The sequence below is a fragment of the Triturus cristatus genome, chromosome 4_2 (assembly GCF_964204655.1).
Source record: "Triturus cristatus chromosome 4_2, aTriCri1.1, whole genome shotgun sequence".
Lineage (NCBI taxonomy): Eukaryota > Metazoa > Chordata > Amphibia > Caudata > Salamandridae > Triturus > Triturus cristatus.
In genome coordinates, this window is record NC_140586.1 from 949,567,312 (window position 1) to 949,580,086 (window position 12,775).

Sequence of the window (12,775 nt, forward strand, 5' to 3'; positions counted from 1 at the left end):
TTTCCTTTTGGATAAAACAGTTCCTTAAGCAAAGATATTAGATACGATTTGGCATTAGGTTGACCTGACCCCCAGACTTCTGTCTCCACATGTAGAGCTAAATGTCAATTCCCCTTCACCCTCTAGTTGCACGTCAATCACACGTCATGCGGCTGCGCGCGCATCTCTGCCAAATATTTCTGCTGACACTGCAGGATTCTCTTATGGATCCACCCACTTGTGACATCATTTTAAATGACGTTTCTAGTATACGCCTATTACTACGCCTATTTTCATTACGTATGTGTATTCTTATCTGTATTATCAGCTGTTACGCCTCCTGCATCTGTCCTAATGCAATGCTTTTCATATATATATATATTTACTTGTCAATACTGTATTGCCTATCCCTTCCTGAACCTTCGTGGTGATGGAATATGATTGCCTGGTTCGAACCATAATTCCTTTGTAAGGAATAAAGTCCTTTTCAGAACCTCTAATACCACGGATTCTGCCTCTTATTTTGACTGAGTTATTCTTACTAGACTTTACCGCATAAAAAATAGTACAGGTAATTTAAATATTTACCACACAGGAGTGGAGACACTACCTGTGGGGGGCTCGTCATGCGATGACTGTCTACACCGACCACCGCAACCTTCAGTACATGTCCTCGGCGAGGCATCTGACGCAACGACAAATGCGGTGGATGCTTTTTTTTGCCGAGTTTAATTTTGTGGTGACCTATAGACCTGGAATAGATAACCGAAAAGCAGACGCCTTGTCCAGGCAAGGGGTGCCAGGAGAACAAACAGAGGTTATCCCACAAGCCATTATACCGACAACCAAGGTGTTATGTGTGGTTCGGGCAGAGAGGTTCCTGGATATGGTGAAGAATGCCAAGTCGGTGGGGGCATGGGAACAATGGGCTGCCAGTAAGGCGGGACGGATGGTGAGACAAGGGTTGCCTTTTCAGGGTGAGTGTTTGTATCTGCCCACCAGGGAATTACGAAGAAAGGCTTTTGTGTGGTGTCACGTAACGCCCCTGGCGGGACATTCAGGGATTACAAAGACGAAACATCTGCTACGCAAGTACTTTTGGTGGGAAGCCTTGGGGGATGAAGCCCGGAGATGGGTGAATGAGTGTGAGGAATGTGCCAGAGCCAAGGGGGAGAACACCAAGAGGAAGAGCCTACTAAGGCCCATGCCCACACCTGCTCGCCCGTGGCAGAACATCAGTCTAGACTACATAACAGGGTTGCCCCTGGATCAGGGGTGTACGGCTATCTTGGTGGTGGTTGATAATCTAACCAAGATGGGTCATTTTATACCATGTACCACTCTACCCACAGCCCGCCAAACCGCCCAGTTGGTGGCTCCTCAGGTCATACGGTTACACGGAGTCCCGCAGGTGATAGTGTCCGACAGGGGCCCGCAGTTCATTGCACGTTTTTGGAGAACTTGGTGTCAGGCCCTGGGGATTGAAGCAGCTCTTTCCACGAGCTTTCACCCGCAGACGGATGGGCAGACGGAAAGGCTGAACCAGACCTTGAAAAAATACTTGCGGTGTTATTCCAAGAAAGCGCAGGAATCATGGGTGGACCTACTCTTGATGGCCGAGTTGGCTTATAACAATGCTTGGCATAGCTCTACGGGTATGTCCCCTTTTAGAGCCACTTACGGTTATAACGCCCGCTGCTTGCCCATAGATATCCCTCCGGAAGTGGACAACCAGCCCAACCTAAGGGATTCGCATCCATGCCTTGAGGAAGGTGCATAGGGCAGTGCACACTCACTTGGTGAAGGCCAAAGAGACATACAAGCGTTGGGAGGACAAACATAGAACCCCCGGTCCTCAGTTTCAAGTAGGAGAGAAAGTGTGGCTGTCCACTAGGTACATTCGGTTCAAGATAAGAAGTATCTTTCATCCAAGATTTATTGGCCCCTATCCAATAGTGCGACAAGTCAATCCCGTGTCTTATAAACTGAAGTTACCAAACACTCTACGGATCCATCCGGTGTTCCATGTTCAGTTATTGAAGAAGGCACTGACGTCCCAAAGGAGAACACCCCCGCCAGTGAAATGTGATGATGGGCTGGAATACGAAGTACGGTCCATAAGGGACTCCAAGATACGCAGAGGGGTACTTTGGTATTTGGTCTCTTGGAAGGGCTATTCGGCGGAGGACGACTCTTGGGAGCCTTGGAACAACATGCACGCACCAAGGGCCATTGCTTCCTTTCATCGAAGATTTCCTTCCAAACCTGGGCTTAGAAGGCGCCGGGGAGGAGGACGTACTGTCAGGATCTAGTCTAGGCGCCTGCCTGGACTACAACTCCCACGCTTCCCTGGGTTTTAACTACAGTTCCCAGAAGCCCCGGCCGCCGGAAGGATATAGCGAGGCAAGGCCGGTAGGGGAGTGTTTGTGATTCAGTTGAACTTGGCGGGAGACGCTGAGTTCTGTTCCTACGTGTCCGGAGGCTGCGCGAGACGCAGCACAACCCAAGGAGCAGTTTCGGACTCCCGAGCCGGGAGCGAGGATTCGTTCGCTTGGCAGACCCAGCGTCGGAGGTTTCAGGACGAGCGAGGCGCTCGGGCAGGTACCAGGGAAGTAAGCTGGTGTGCCGGGGAGCGGAGTCTTGGGAAGGATCCTTTGTTTTCCCTGAGACAAGGGGAGCGGGTAGACACCCGAACAATCAAAGAGATCTGCAAGGGGCGGAGTGCTGGGGGAAATTCCTCCTCATTGCCGTCACAAAGGTTTTTAAGCCTGTTGGGCGGAATACAACACGGACGGCGGTAGTTAACTCCTACGCCCTCCCGTGTTGATAGACTTGGAATTGCGGTAGTGTTCTTGGTAAACTTCGTCGGTGTATATGGAGCAATATACACCAAAAGTTGCTAGACATTATTAATGACATATGTCAGAACAGCATATAGTGTGGTGTCTGGAGGGAATATACCTGGAGGTGACCCCGCAGGAGTCATTATATGTTATGATGTTCCCACTGTAAGGGGGGTACGTGCCTCTCCCCTCTTACTTAGATATACAGTAGGTGGGCAAGGGGTGCAGTGTCCTCTAACGAATGTTCTTGTCTTCTGTAGGGGAGGAAGGTTCAAGGAAGGAAACGCTGCGGTGAAGCCGCCATAATGTGCTTGCTCAGATGATGCTCTTTTCATTAGCGAGATATACTGAGAGTAGGAAGTTGGCGTTTTACTAACCTGTGTGTTTTGTTTTTCAGCTTCCCTTCCCTGCTGCCCCTTCCTTTCCCTCCCTGGGTTTTTTCCCCTTTTTGGGGTTTTTCCCTCGCCGTATCCGTCAAACACCCTGTACGTATTTGACCATCAGGGTGTTTGGCAGGTCCGGAGGTGGAGCTTATCACTGCGAATGGATCCTGCAGAGTGACAACCTGACACAGGCTGTCTTAAAAGTGGTTTAATATCTAGATAACCCTGCCAGGGTCAACACACTGAGGGTTAATCTCTTGAACCAAATGGAGGGCGGAGCTAGCCACGCCTGAAGATGGCCGCTGATTAAGCGAGCTCCTTTGGGTGCTCAACTATGCTGCCATTTTCCTGCGTCGTAACCCCGCTGCTGTGGCAGAAATACAAGAAAGCAGTATCGGAGTATCACCCCGATCCGATGATCCGACTTTTACAACGGATGATCATCCAAAACGTGCAGAGATCAGCGGAAGCGCGGCCTATACCACCTGAGCACGCGGAGCCCTGTCCTACGGTGAGCCAAGACGCGGAGAGCGCGAGCCTCGCGGGACTACGCAAAGGGCTCCGACCAGGCCTCCGTCCCACGGAAAATATCCTACGAGCGGATGACTGCGCTCTCTGCTGCCTGATGTGAGGGCTGGAGCCGCTTGCCTGCTGACGATGCTCGCCCGTGGTGGCCGGAGGTGAGGGCGATGCGACTGGCGCAGACGGCGGCGCTCTCTACGAGGCAACATCGCACCGATGGTCTGGGGGGTCCGGCGACAGCAAGTACAGATATCAGCCGGCTCCTTTGCTCCTCACCCGATGATCTGCCTCCGGCGCCTCTCCCGCGCCCAGCACTATTTCGAATAGCGCTAGCCAAACACTGCACATGCGACACATACTGGGTTGGCCTGCCCACTAGTGCTGGTGACTCTGCTGCAGGCGTTGCTTCCCCCTGGAACAGCTCTGCACTTCTTTGGTGGCCATAAATCACCTTGACCCCCCCACAACAAACATCGTTGTTGGACTACATGTGGCCTGGTGTCTGCTTACTGGTGCCCGGTGGGAGGGAATACTAGGCCGCACGAACTGAAGAGCATCCACAGCGCACATACCGACAGAGGCTATCATCCTTCGAATCGAGGTGTCGTGTGCCCACGGCACTGACCTGCATATACTGCGCCGCAGGGTGAGGTGCAGGGCTGTCTGCTCGGAACCTGTGATTTTGGTGGGCCACTGACACGGGGGCCTTCCCCATCGTCGATACCCTGTGCCCTGGAGGGCTGCTTCTTGCTGTGCTTCCCCTACTATCGCATTCATAACGTGTTGCGAGTAATCGACATCCGCCTGCGTGGTACTATCAAACTGCGCTCTGCTAGGCCTGCACTACTACTTGACCACCCCACTGTGTCGGCTGCATCCTCCTGCATTATTGCTTCATGGGCAAGCCAGAAAGAAACCAACCTAAAATTAACTTTAGACAACCGGAAAAAGCGGTTGAGACTGACCCTGATGACCACACCGCTGCGCAACAAGGAACATCGACGGTTGGTGGGATTGCTACTGAGGATGTGCAGGCCATGTTTTCCTCGATAAAAGCTGCCCTTTCTACCATTGATGGAAAAATAGACTCTCTTACTACCCGGGTGGATCGAATGTCCAAGCGCCTGGACAAACACACTGAAAGGCTGGCTATGGCGGAGCGCCGGATATCCGAAGCAGAAGATGCTCAACAACAAATGGACGCTAAACAAGGGAAAATGAGCAAGCACCTTGAAACACTGTTGGCGAAGACTGAAGATCTAGAGGCGCGCTCTCGCCGGAGTATCATATGCCTTATGGGAATTGCTGAGACGACCAACATGGGGCCCATTATATAGAACAACTGCTAATAACTCTCTTAGGAAAGGACACTTTTTATGACGTCTTCATCGTGATGATCTACCCAGCCAGGTTGAGAGTGTCGGATGGGGGAAAGACTACGATCTACATCGAGCCGAAGGATGTGCTTAAATTTCTGCAACGGAGGGGATCTCAACTTCCACGCCGCAAATCATAGAGGGGAGAACAAGAGGAACAAACTGGTGCATCGGACATTGAGTAGCAGATCATTACGCACGGACCTACCGCCTGGCCACTGAGAAGCACAAGTGAACTAAGGGCAGAGACACTTTAACATTGCAGGTAAGTGCTTAATGGGATCATTACCTCTCCAGGCTCATAGAGAATTGTACGATATGACTCATGATATTGTTTTTATTGCTGTTTAAGTCATCTATAGCCACAATTATACTACCACATTAGTATTGGTGGTAAGCCAGATCCTGCATACATAGCGGGCTACGATGCACGGAGTGACTCACTCTGTTGTTGGGCGCCCCCTGAGTGACTCGCCACCGGGGTTCCCGGTTGGCGGCTTCCGCCACCCTTTGTATCCCACAACCAGTTTCAAATTTTCTCAGGAGAAGGGTGGGGAGTAGGGCATCTTCCTGTTTTTTTGGGTTTGTCTTTGTTATAATTGGGATGACGATGTGGGCTCGACAGTTATGTATTTTACTGTACCACACCACTATACGGTTTGCAACTGTTGGTATTACTGCACAAATACATGAGAAATGAATAATTATGTTCAGTGTAGCATCACATATAGGCGACCCAAGCACCACACAGACATATCCAAAACATATCAACTAGACTTGCATTGATGCACACTAACACTAACCCTTGAAACCTGTCACCTGGAACATACGGGGTCTTAATAATCCTAGAAAAATCAGACAAGTCTTTGCATACCTAGACAGACACCGCGTAGACATAGCCCTGTTACAAGAAACGCATTTGATCAAAAGCAGAGCGGAGGGCTTTGGCAAGTGATGGGCTGAATTTGCAATATCATCCTCTTACTCTACATATGTACGAGGTGTGATGACCCTGACCAGAAAAGGAACGCAATTCTCGCTCGAACAAGCATTGACAGATGCACAGGGACGATACGTCATAATTACCGGTATATTACGGGGTACAAAAGTGGGCCTCATTAATACATACGGGCCAAACATAGATGATCCTCACTTCTTTGCGAATGTATGCACCAAGTTACGAGAGCTCCCACCTATGGAGCTGTTGTGGGGAGGAGATATGAATGTGGCACTTGATAGTACTTGTAATAGATCAACCACCACGGCTGAGACTCATTCATGAGCTGCAGATGTGATATTGAGCACGCTGGCAGAGATTCGTATGCATGACATATGGCGCATGCGCAATCCACCCATTCCTCTTCTGTACATCATAGTTGGTCCAGGACAGACTATTGGTTGCTCACGGACCAAGCATGCACATGGGCCCAGGACGTTAGACACCTCCCTAAAACGCTATCGGACCACAAACCTGTCCTAATAACCCTGCAAGTTCCGACATACATTCTACCACCATTTATATGGCGGTTCAATGCCACTTCTCCCTAGGACCCCCTCAATGCCGAAACAATTCATACAGAGATAGAGGACTTTTTCACCATAAACAAACAATCGGTAGATAGTGCAGGTACTCTTTGGGAAGCCTTTAAGGCGACCCTGCGCGGTATCTGCATTAACACAACTGCAGGGATCCTTAAAGATATTCGCACACAGTTGCAGCAATGTAAGGCACGTATCCGTAAGCTGGAAACAGAATTCGACAACACTCAAAGTGCAGATATATTAGGACGCATTTGAAACGAAGTAGATACATATAACGAATTAGCAGACGATGAATTGAAATATATCACTAAACACCACACAGCACGTAAGATCGGTGAGGGGGGCAGACCGGGACGTATACTTGCACATAATATACGCCTGGAACGCAAGCAACACACCCTTCTACAAATGGTAGATGGTAATAATATAACACATTATGACACTGGCGGCATTCTACACACATTTATGGACAACTATGGTGAGATGTATAACGCGCAATATGGCCCACATGAGGATATCGCGTTGGCATGGCTGTCCAACGGACAGCGTGAGTTCCTTGCACAGCCAATCACGATTGAGGAAGTACAAGCTGCTATAAAAACACTTCCAAATGGCAAAACACCAGGGCCTGATGGCTATATGGGTGAGTTCTAAGAAGCATTCTCCAACTTATTTAGTCCATATATGTTCTAAATGTATGACGAGGCATATCACAGTCAGATTCTTCCCCCAACTCTGCATGAAGCATTAATAGTGGTATTGCTAAAACCTGATAAAAAAAATCAGAAACGGCATACTCATATCTGCCATTATCTTTAATAAACTTGGACACTAAGATACTGGCCAAGATTAGACTACAGGAGGAGCCTAGCGCGCAACCAAGATGGCCGCGTAGGTGCGAGGCTCCCGAGGACCTCCGCAACCTCCTACGACTATCCTGAATTTATCCTGTCTCGGATGAGGGGAATGTGTTGGTGAGCCTGAGCTGAGGTGGCACCCGTTTCCCGTTGTCAAATCGGACCTCGGACACCGGAGTGAGCACCGATTGAAGTCTGCGGCCTTCTCCTCGCCAGACCCCGGATTTGCGCTGAGGGGTGACCCAGTGACAAAGTGAACAACAGCGGCGGGCCGGGCCTGGCGAGTCGCGTACCCCGCACTTTCGCTTTCGCACCCCCTTGCCGTCTCTGCAGGGTTGGGTCGCGGGGCTCTTTGTGTTGGTGTGGTCTCGCTGGGAGACTCGGCCTGCCCGCCGGCTGTGACCCACCCCGCCGATCTGGGGTGGCCCCCCCCGGAGCTTGTGGCCCTGATTGCCTGCCCTTCACGACGTGGCTGGTGCGACCGGGGGACTGGTGGCCATGGCCACGAAACAAGATGGAGACCGGGCAAAGACCAAATCGACCCGGCGTGGCACCACCCATCAGGCCAACAGTATGGACCGCTATACCCTCCAGAAGGGATCTCCCGGCGGACCGCACAAATCCCCTGAGGGCCCTCCTGATGCCCCGGACCTGCCCACGGATCTGACTCTGCGGGATGTCATGGGCGCCATTGCCGAGATGAAGGCCTCGGTGGGCCAGCGGTTCGACACACTGGCACAGAAGATCGACTCGGTCCTCGTGGATGTTGGCCTGGTGGGGGCCGATCTTTCCAAGACCAACGACCGAGTTGATTCTTTGGCCCACACCGCATCGGGCCTTACTACTGAGGTGGCGGCACTACAAACAGAGGTGCGCCGGCTTAGTCAGGCGAGCGCGCTTATGGATCGGCGCCTGGAGGACTCCGAGAGTCGGGCCCGGAGGAACAACATCTGCATCATCGGGGTGCCCGAGGGACGGGAGGAAGCGGCGGCGGACCTATTTGTGGAGGACCTGATCGCTACCCATCTCCAGCCACGGGGGCTGAGTAAATTCTTCGCGGTGGAGCGGGCCCACAGGGTTCCCGGGGGAAGGCCGAAGGTCGGAGCCCCTCCGCGGCCTCTCATTGCCCGGATTTTCAACTTTCGGGACAGAGACGCTATCCTGCAAGCCTCCAGACTGCATGGGCCGGTTAAGCTTGACAATATGGAGGTGAACTTTTACCCTGATTTCACCCCAGCGGTCCAGAAGCAGAGACTGAGCTTCCAAGGCGTCAAGCGCCGTCTTCGGGACCTGAACCTTAAATACGCTATGCTCTTCCCAGCCAAGCTGCGAGTGGAGGTAGAGGGTCGCACGCACTTTTTTGACCGTCCCGAAGCGGCCGGAGACTGGCTGGACACTCTGTCTGGGGATCGTGATCTGGGGGGCGGGGGGGGGCGGCGGGGGGAGACGGCACACTGGATCGGGACTGAGGGGGTAATATTGGGCTTCACTCTGGACAAAAATGATGCCACTCTCGATTAAGCGTCTGTCTGTATAATTTCCCCTCCTATGGAGGTTGTGTGGGGTCTACTGGGGGTTCTCCTTCCTCCTCTAGGGGGTTTAGCTAGTTTTTACTATATATATGGGGCGACAGGCACACTGCACGTTGGGGGGGCTGTTCGGGCTCATGCAGGGGTGCAGGGAGGGGGGAGTTTTGTTGGGGCGGGTGGGCAGGGATGGGGGGGTGTTGTTCGTTTTTACCACAAGGCAAAAGTATTATCGTGCTAGCTCTATAGTGCTCTCGGGGGGACAAATGGTGGCTTCTGTCTACGATGGGGGGTAGGGAACTAACTCTGTTGTCCTGGAACGTGAATGGACTGGGGGACAGGATAAAACGAGGTGTGGTCCTGCAGTTCTTGAAGCGAATCTCGCCCGATGTAGTTTTTCTGCAGGAGACACACCTCATTGGCAACTCCTTCTGCGCCATGAATCGGCGTAGCTATCGCCTAGTGGCCCATTCGGGCTTCACGTCTGGCTCAAGGGGTGTGGGCATCATGGTTAAGAACTCGCTCCCGTTGGACATTGATGAGGTGCTCCATGACGACAGGGGACGTTACGCGGTCTTGGTGGGAAGGATGGAGGGCAAAGTGGTCGTTTTTGTGTCAGTGTACGTCCCGCCGGGGCTGCAGTCGACTACCTTTGCGGACCTGGGGCGCCTCCTCCTTGGCCTTCCGGGGGGGATTCTGGTGGTGGGGGGGGATTTCAATGCGGTGGTTTCCGGGACTGTGGATCGTCACCCCCCTAGGGACCTCCCCCGGGCCCAAGCGTGGCTATCTGGTCTATTGGACACTTTGGGATTGGAGGATTGCTGGCGTTTAAAACATCCCACGCAGTTACAGTATACCTTCCATTCGGGGGCCCATGGTAGTCTCTCACGACTAGATTATGTCCTGGTCCCGGCGGCCTATGTTGGGAGGGTGGGAGAGGTGCGTCATTTGGCACGGGGTATCTCGGACCATTCCCCGCTCCTGTTACACCTGGATCTTTTTCCGAGGGGTGAGGGTAGGGTGGTCCCGATCAATCCCTGGTACCTGCGCGACCCCACCATTCGCGCTGAATTGATTAAATCCCTCCAGCGCTATTTTGACGAGAATGTGGGGTCCGTGCCGTCGGCTGTCTCACTGTGGGAGGCATTCAAGACAGTACTACGAGGAAAGGCCCTGTCCCTCATTTCCCACACCCGGAGGCTCGAGCAGGAGGAGGTGACACGGGTGGAAGCTGAGATAGCCGAGTTGGAGGGTAATCTAGAATGTGGGGTGACGGATGCCGTATTACATGTCCTCCAACTCAAGCAAGCGGCCTATAGGGCCCTCGTCACGGAGGCGGCCAGGGGCCTCAGTAGAGAGCAACAGGGGAGACTGTATGATGTGGGTGATAAGGCTGGTAAATTGATTGCGTGGCTGGACAAAAAGGAGAGAGCGAGTCGTGTAGTCCCGCTGATTGAGAAAACGGACGGTGTGTGTGTTACTGAGCCGGAAGAAATTGTCTCCTGCTTCGCGGATTATTTCCGTGGGGTGTATTCCCCGGTGTCTTCCCGCTCTGAAGAGGATTCCCGTGCCCTGCTCAGGGATATCGCGCTGCCTTCCCTTTCGGAGGAGGACAGAATGTCGTTGGACGCCGCTCCAACCTCCAACGAAATCGCCCTCGCCATACGTTCGGTCGCTTCCGGCAAGGCCATGGGTCCTAATGGTCTCCCCATCGAGTTGTACAAGTTGCGACCGGATACGCTGGCACCACATCTCCGATCGATGTTCCTGGAGGCTCATTCGGTGGGCTCCCTCCCGCTGGACCAGCGTCTGGCTACAATCGTGGTTATCCACAAGGAGGGGAGACCTCGGGACCGGGTTACATCCTATCGGCCCATTTCGCTACTGAACGCGGAGCCCAAAATTCTCGCCAAGGTCCTGGCCAATCGGCTGGTCGGCGTGGTGGGCGAACTGGTTCACCAGGATCAGTCCGGCTTTATTCCCCATCGTAACACGGCCCTTAACTTGCAGCGTTTGCATGGGGTGCTCGCACGTGTTCAGTACATACGGGAGCCGGCCATTTTGGCGTCCTTGGACGCCACTATGGCGTTTGACACGCTTGAATGGCCATACATCTGGGCGATGCTTGCGAAGTTTGGCTTTGGCGCAGGGTTCATCAGTTGGGTCAAATTGCTGTATTCGGGCCCATTGGCGCAGGTGGTGGTGAACGGTAGAGTATCGGCTCCGTTCGAGCTGGGCCGGGGCACGCGGCAGGGCTGCCCCTTATCGCCGCTCCTTTTTGCGCTTGCCTTGGAGCCCCTGGCGGAGTGGCTGCGGTGGGAGCCTTCCATCCGTGGTCTCCGTTGGACCCCCGAGTATGAGGACCGCGTATCCCTATACGCTGATGACATCCTCTTGTACCTAGCTTCCCCACGTAAATCACTGATAGTACTGGTTGATGTTTTGCATTCATTTGGTCGTAACTCCGGCCTTGTCATCAACTGGGCTAAATCGTGTGTGTATGTTCTCTCTGGGGAGGCTCCTATTCTCCCGCGGGGCTGTCCGATCCAGATCGCCCCGCAGGGATTTCGGTACCTGGGTGTCTTCATTACTCTGGACCCGGAGGCCCGGTATGATCGGAACTTGCTTCCCCCCCTCCAGCGCCTGAAGGAAGATGTCACGCGCTGGCGGCGCTTGCCGCTTTCGCCGCTCGGCCGGGCGGCATTGTTTAAGATGATGTCTCTGCCGCGTTTCCTGTACGCTTTGCAGAATACTATGGACCTCGTCCCAGCGCGCTACTTCCGTGAGGTGGAGAGTTTGCAGCGCCGCCTGTTCTGGGACGAGAGGCCGCGTATCGCCCTGGCGAAGCTGACGCTCCCATGGTATGACGGAGGGATCGCCCTCCCGGATATCAAACGGTACTATTGGGCCTCCCAGCTGGCTGCGATTAATCACGGCCTGTACGGGCCCGCCTTAAACCCGGCATTCGAAATGGATAAGATGCTACTCCCGGGTGGGGACTATAATCGAGCGCTCTACTCCAGCGCGCCTGACGCTCGGCTGACCGGCCCCACGCGTGTCATGGTGCGAGTGTGGCACGCGGCCAATGTGGCGATGGGGTGGAAGGACCGTCTGACCCGGGCATCACCACTATACGCGTCCGAGCAGTTGGGCTCCCTGTGGACCTCGAAGGGCTTCGAGAAGTGGGACATGATAGGCATCAGCAAAGTGGGGGATCTCTGGACGAGGGGAGGATTTAAAACGTTCGAGATGCTGCAGACGGAATTCCAGTTGCATGACAGGGAGTACTTTCGGTATTTGCAGATCCGTCATGCACTGGGCTCCGTCTTCCCGGACGTTGCATCCATCCCGGAGTATTCCCCCCTGGAGGATAGAGTGCTGGATGGACACGTTCCGGACAGCACGATCTCACTGATCTACAAAAAACTGATCAACGACCGCTCGGGATTGCTGACTGCCCTTCGTGAGGCTTGGGTTGCCAGTGGACTGAATGAATGAAATGAAATGAATGAAATGAAAATACATCTATACAGCGCGATTGCTGCCCTGAGGCGTCCAAGCGCTAGGGAACCAGAAGGGTGTAATGAGACTATCAGAGACTAGGAGGAAGATGGGGGGGCTGAGATGATTACGGGGATTTGAATAGATGGGTTTTTAATTGCTTGCGGAAAGAGGCAAGGTTCGGGTTAGATCTCAGGGGAGGGGGGAGGGTGTTCCAGATTTTTGAGGCGTTGAGGGTGAACATTC

General features: G+C 53.3%; 1 protein-coding gene across 3 annotated transcripts in view; it reads left to right on the forward strand.

The window, feature by feature from the left end:
• Positions 1-12,775, forward strand: part of LOC146839065 (uncharacterized) — a 502,432-nt gene that overhangs the window by 276,239 nt on the left and 213,418 nt on the right. The window lies entirely within an intron of this gene.